We start from the raw sequence: 6579 nt of genomic DNA, 5'->3' as shown, positions 1-6579 counted from the left end.
AACTTCATAAATTGAAGTAAATACAGTAAAAGAAGGTATGCAGAGGTCCAAGTTAAAGGGATTGTCACAAACAGCGCCACAGCTGTGCACAGGTCGTGTGCGGTATTGCAGCTCGGCCCCATTCCATAGTTGCCAAGGGTACCAAATGGTCCTGGACGGTCAGCGGGCGTCCCTGGGGCAAGGAGGTTGGTAAGTATGGCTGCCACATCTGTACTACAATACCAGACGTAAATCAGACATGGGGGCGCTGTTTTCAGCAGAACGCGGCCATTTTTGGCAAATCCTGGACAACCCCTTTAACTTCTTAAGGAGGCAGGCAATTTTTGTTTTTGCGTTTTCGCTTTTTCTTCCAAAAACTGTCACTTTTTTGTCTTTTCAGACAATCGTATGAGGGTTTTTTTTTCCTGTTTTGTCGAAGAGCTGCGTTCCTGCAGCATGTCACTTTCCAGAGTTTTTTCAGCGCTTTTCACCATTGCATAGTGCAAAAAACGCTGCAAAAACGGAGATATCAAGTTTCACTGCGTTTTTGGCGCCGAAACCAGAAGAACCAGAATCACATTATTGTTTCATGCACCTTATCAGCATTCGCAAGAGACAAATGTACCCTGACAAAAACGCAGCAATAAAAACCCTGCAAAAACTAAGCAAAAAACGCAGAAAAAGAAAAGCAAAACCTGCTTTTTGTAATCAGCTTAAACCTTGCATAAAAAAAACTCAGCAAAAACGCAACGTGTGAACATAGCCTTATGCGCGCGGAGCTTTAGTTTTTATACCATTTTGGGGTCCATATGACATTTTTATAGCTTTTTGGGGGCAGATGGGTGACAATAAAACAAAAAAAAAACATGGAGAAAAGAAGGGAAGGGATTTACCTTTTGTGGTTCTTTTTGTAATTTGTTTAAACTTTTTTTTTTACTTTTCATTGTATTTATTTTTTACCATAGTGATGAGTCTTAACTTCAAGGAAGTACCCGTCATACAACCACTGACCACTCAGGATTTTAAAGGTTTATTCTAAAAACAATGTTACCCCCTATCCATAATTTAACTTATTGCTAGTGATGGAGGGAACAGGTGAGTGGGTCATTCATCATATGGCACTGCTGGTCAAAGCCAAGGGCAGCGCTCAGCACAGTCCCATGGAAAAGTCATGGAGCGGAGGCTGAGCCTGCGCACCCCTGATCCATTCAAGATGGGGATCTTTCCAACAGACTAAACCTTAAAATCGGTGTCGTCTCTTATTAGAACCATACCCTGAAAAGGGCAATACCAGGTCATTCCTGAGTGTGCGGCGGTATTCTCAGCATTCCTGAAGGTGGGTTTTCATGTCTTTAAATTTGAATTGTTAACCTTGCCTCCCCATTCACCCCTCCACCACTATAGCAGGAGCACAGATCACCATCATACTGTGATGAAGTATTACCCTCATAACGTTACTGAACAAAACACATTATATAAAGACCAATTTAACCAATAATATTTCTAAACAAGGCTCAACTAATACCGCCACACCATGACCACTACCATTACCACTAAATAGTGATTGAATGGCCTGCTAATACTGTTACTGAGCAAACACCATTATTATCAATAATATCACTATACAACTACAGCCACATAGTGACCAAATAGTACCACAACACTGCTACTAAAAAACTGCACTTTAGTTATACCAATATTACCACCATACTGTGAAACTATAGGCGTAGATACCACTTTTATTTAGGTGCTCTGGCAACCTCATAAGTGAATGCCATACAGATAAATCCACTGACTCACAGATCACATTTTTCCTTGTTCATTTTTTGTATCTTTTCCATCCAGCCCAGACCACCATGAAGACTTCCTCCACCCGCCTTTAGCACCCCACATAGTAATAGTGTCCAAACACAATATTAGGGATCATGCATTATACCATATGGGGGCTGCATTATACTCTATCGGTGCTGTGTTATACTCTATGGGGCAGCATTATACTCTATGGGATGGCATTATACCATATGGTGGCTGCATTAAACCATATGGTGGCTGCATTAAACCATATGGGGGCTGCATTATACTCTATGGGGGCTGCACTAAACAATATGGGGGCTGCATAATACACTATGGGGGCTGCATTATAGCATATGGGGGTTGTATTGTACACTATGTGGATTATGTTATACTCTATCAATGACTATGGGGAGTGCATTATACTATGTGTACTATAAGAGAGCTAGATTATACTCTGTGTTCTACATGGGGGCTGCATTATGCCCTACTGAAGACTATTGGGAGTGTATTATACTATATTGGGGCTGCATTACACTGTATGGAGGACTATGGGGAATGCATTATACTATATGAAGCACTATGGGGTTGCATTATACTATATGGATCACTACGAGGAATATATTATACTATATGGAGGACTGTGGGAAGTGTATTATACTATATGGAGGACTATGGGGAGTGTATTATACTATATGGGGGTTACATTATACTGTATGGAGGACTATTGTGAATGCATTATACTATATGAAGGACTATGGGGGATGCATTATACTATATGGAGGACTATAGGGAGTATATTACACTATATGGAGGACTATAGGGTGTGAATTATACTATAGATTGTAAGCTTGCGAGCAGGGCCCTCACTCCTATTGGTATCTATTTTGAACTGTGGTTTTTTATGCTGTAATGTCTATTGTCTGTACAAATCCCCTCTATAATTTGTAAAGCACTGCGGAATATGTTGGCACTATATAAAATTATTATTTTTATTATTATTATTATTATTATATGGGGGTTGCATTATACTATATGAAGAACTATTGGGTGTGCATTATACTACATGGAGGACTATGGGGAGTGTATTATATTATATGGAGGACAATGGGGAGTGCATTATATTGTATAGAACGACTTCAATGTTGTGGATCTCTCTCGTCTAACGGCCAGAACTCAGCGCATGTGAATACAATCAAACTTTTTCTGTGTGATGGTGCAATTTGTTAGCATTTGGGGCCCCACTTTAAACTTTTGTCCAGGGCCCCACTTTGTCTAAAACTGGCCCTGCTTATAGGAGCAGCAAGAATAAAATATGAGCAGATACTGTATGAAGACCTCAACCGTAAAGTCTATGGAGATCCATTCATCCATTTCATCCATTTTCAGGAACTAAATGGATGAAAAGTGGAGGACATGCTTTTTACTTTAGTTTTCCATAAGTGTTTTATCGGTTTTTAACTAATCCACTGTTAAACGTCAATGGATAAAAAAAAAATTAACTTTATCTCCTTCAGTTCAGCTGCATCCAGCATATGTACCACACTATTCTTGGCTCCAATCCACTACACTTTCTTGGCAAGTTTTCATGAAAGCCGTATATAATTTTTTTAGGTAAAACAATACTGACACAACGTTACGTGTCAGAGTGTAAGGACCTCCACCTAAGCTCAGCAGAGTAAATTTAGAGCATGCAGAAACATATCCATAGTTTCAGGGGAGAAAATAATTGTGATAGCAATCATGCCTTAAGGATTAGGATGTGTGGGCTTGTATCCGTTCTTACCACATCGGTCCACCTGTATAAAGCCAAGTCTACTACTACCTGGGAGTTGGGTTCGAAGACCAGATGGTAATCTGTACCAGGAATGGCAGATTTTTCAGGAGTCAGGATATCCTTGAGGATGTGATCTACTAATCAGCCATTCTCCTCTCGCTGCATCCAACTGTTTAATTCTTCCACCAGATAAACTAAACTCATTACGCAGAAAAAAAAAGTAAAACATATGTTGCCTGTATCAGTTTATCTTCATTTTCATGAACTTTTTTTTTGTTTACTTCTACAGGTTAAGTGGCCTGAAGCTAAGGGCTCTTTCACATGTCAGTGATTTTTCTTGTACACAGGAGACGATCCATGTTTCATCAGTGTTTTTGATCAGAGTGTCAGTTTGATCAGTGACCATTTTTACCATCAGGCTATGTGCCCACATTGCGTTTTTAAGCTTTTTGCTGTGATTTTCCGCAGCGGAAAAGTTAAAAAACGCTTACAAACATCATCCCATTAATTTCTTATGCATTCCACAGTTGATGTGCCCATGCTGCATTTTTTTCCGCGGCGGAAACACATAGCGGTAAAAAACACAGCATGTTCATTATTTTTGCGGAATTGCGTTGATTATGCACCAATAGACATGTAGTAAAAAACGCTTGAAAAACACATGGAAAATGCGTCTAAAATGCGTCTAAATTCGTATGCGTTTTTCCTGCCAAGTGTATGCAGAATTGAAGCAGAAAATTCTGCTTCTATTCTGCAACGTGGGCACATAGCCTCAGGATTTCATTAGTTTTTCTGGGATAAAAAATAAAAGTGATGAAGGTTTTTCAAGCTTTTCCTATCAATCATTAAAAATGGACAACAAATGGAAGGTATCTGAGTGCTGTCCGATTTTTTTTTTTTTTCCATGGACCTATAGACTTGCATTGGCGATTTTGATCCAATATCAGACAAGTCTCTCTGCGTGTTTGTGTAAAGCACTGTGTCCGAGGAAAAAAAAATCAGAAATGTGAACTACTCCATAAAGTATAATAGGTACGACTGTCATCCATGAAAAACACGTACAAGAAAAGCTGACGTCTGAATGAGCTGTAAGGCTACTTTCCCACAATGAGCTTTTGGTGGGTTTTTGATGTTGCAGATTTTCTGCAACTATTAAGTTAATTACTTAAGTTACTTGCATTCTATCATTGTCTTGTTAAGTGTATTTTTTTACATGAATTCTTTTTTTGAAGCTGTTTGCTGGAACTGTAGGACTCCGCATTTTTGATGCATCGAAAATACGCAGGATCAGAAACACACCAAAATGTAATTGCGGCCACATAACCTAAGTTCAGATGGCTGTACTAAGACTCAGGCTGCAAATAGCGGATGTGACGGGCTCCATATACGACTCTGAGTCAGTCGTCAGCCCACCTCTCTCCTACATATGTATGTAGTTTGACGAGCAGGTGCAAAGACACAAAGACTCTCCCCCTCTTTGAGTAATCCTTCTGGCATTTCTGCTCCTATAGACAGATTTCACTTGACAACAGGCAGTGAACTGATGGGTTATACAGAAGGGAGACTTTTAGTGGCCAGCATTTTCTCTTATGTAATTTTTCAGGTGTAAAACATCACAGCGTTTAAATAAAGTAAATGGCAAATTATTTATCACATTATCTATGAAATGTGATGAAGTTGTCTTAAAGTCCAGTGGGCATTGTACAGTATTTACCATATATAGCTATGTTATGGATACTGGTATATCCTGTTTTGGAAACAATGGGAAGTGTTGAGAGGTAGAACAAAAAACATCAGAGATCCCACAAAGTGCAATCTCCTCACTTTATGTAACCCTTTATGTACTTGTGACTGCAGTTACCCTCATATACCACTGACCGCCTATCACACAATGGTCAAAACATTGAGATTGGAGAAGGGTCAGAGCATCCAATAAAAAAGAAGACACAAGGATTTTCCCAGGGGCCCAAATTTGAAATAATAGTGAAGTTCGGCCAGAATTGGGACTATAAGTCATGTCCAGGAATGGATAACCTAATCTAAGGTGTAGTAGGTGTGTGTGTGTGTGTGTGTGTGTGTGTGTGTGTGTGTGTGTGTGTGTGGGGGGGGGGGGGGGGGGGAGTCATTTGTTCTTGGGTACATAATATAGTAGTCCTTTTTATCCCATGGTCTGTGTGTGCAGTATTACAGCAGAAGCTACATTGTAAGGAGAATGAGATATGAACCTGTTTTGTATACTTTTGTAATAGTAAGTTTAAAGGGAACCAGTCATGTAAAAAAACGCTATTAACCTAGAGATATGGGGTTAATCTGCAGGTTGATAGCACTCATTGACAGCCTGGCTGCCGGGAAGAATAAAGTTAATTTCGTCCTTGTAGCCGGGCTCTCAGTGCACGACCATATGGCATTAGAACACTAGTAACCTGAAGATTCCACACGGCCTTAGAACACTAGTAACCTGAAGATTCCACATGGCCTTAGAACACTGGTAACCCGAAGGTTCCGTGCGGCTTTAGAACACTAGTAACCTGAAGGTTCCACACGGCGTTAGAACACTAGTAACCTGAAGATTCCACATGGCTTTAGAACACTAGTAATCTGAAGATTCCACACGGCTTTAGAACACTAGTAACCTGGAGGTTCCGTGCTGCTTTAGAACACTAGTAACTAGTGATGAGCGAGTATACTCGTTGATCGGGGTTTCCCGAGCACGCTTGGGTGATCTCCGAGTATTTGTAAGTGCTCGGAGATTTAGTTTTCGTCACCTCAGCTGAATGATTTACGGCTGCTACACGGCTTGATTACATGTGGGGATTCCCTAGCAACCAGGCAACCCCCACATGTACTCAGCCTGGCTAGTAGCCCATGGTCTGTGTGTGCAGTATTACAGCAGAAGCTACATTGTAAGGAGAATGAGATATGAACCTGTTTTGTATACTTTTGTAATAGTAATTTTAAAGGGAACCAGTCATGTAAAAAACCGCTATTAACCTAGAGATATGGGGTTAATCTGCAGGTTGATAGCACTCATT

The sequence above is a fragment of the Ranitomeya variabilis genome, chromosome 7 (assembly GCF_051348905.1).
Source record: "Ranitomeya variabilis isolate aRanVar5 chromosome 7, aRanVar5.hap1, whole genome shotgun sequence".
In the NCBI taxonomy this organism is placed as follows: domain Eukaryota; kingdom Metazoa; phylum Chordata; class Amphibia; order Anura; family Dendrobatidae; genus Ranitomeya; species Ranitomeya variabilis.
The sequence above is the reverse complement of the archived record's forward strand: the minus strand, read 5'-3'. Positions refer to the sequence as shown.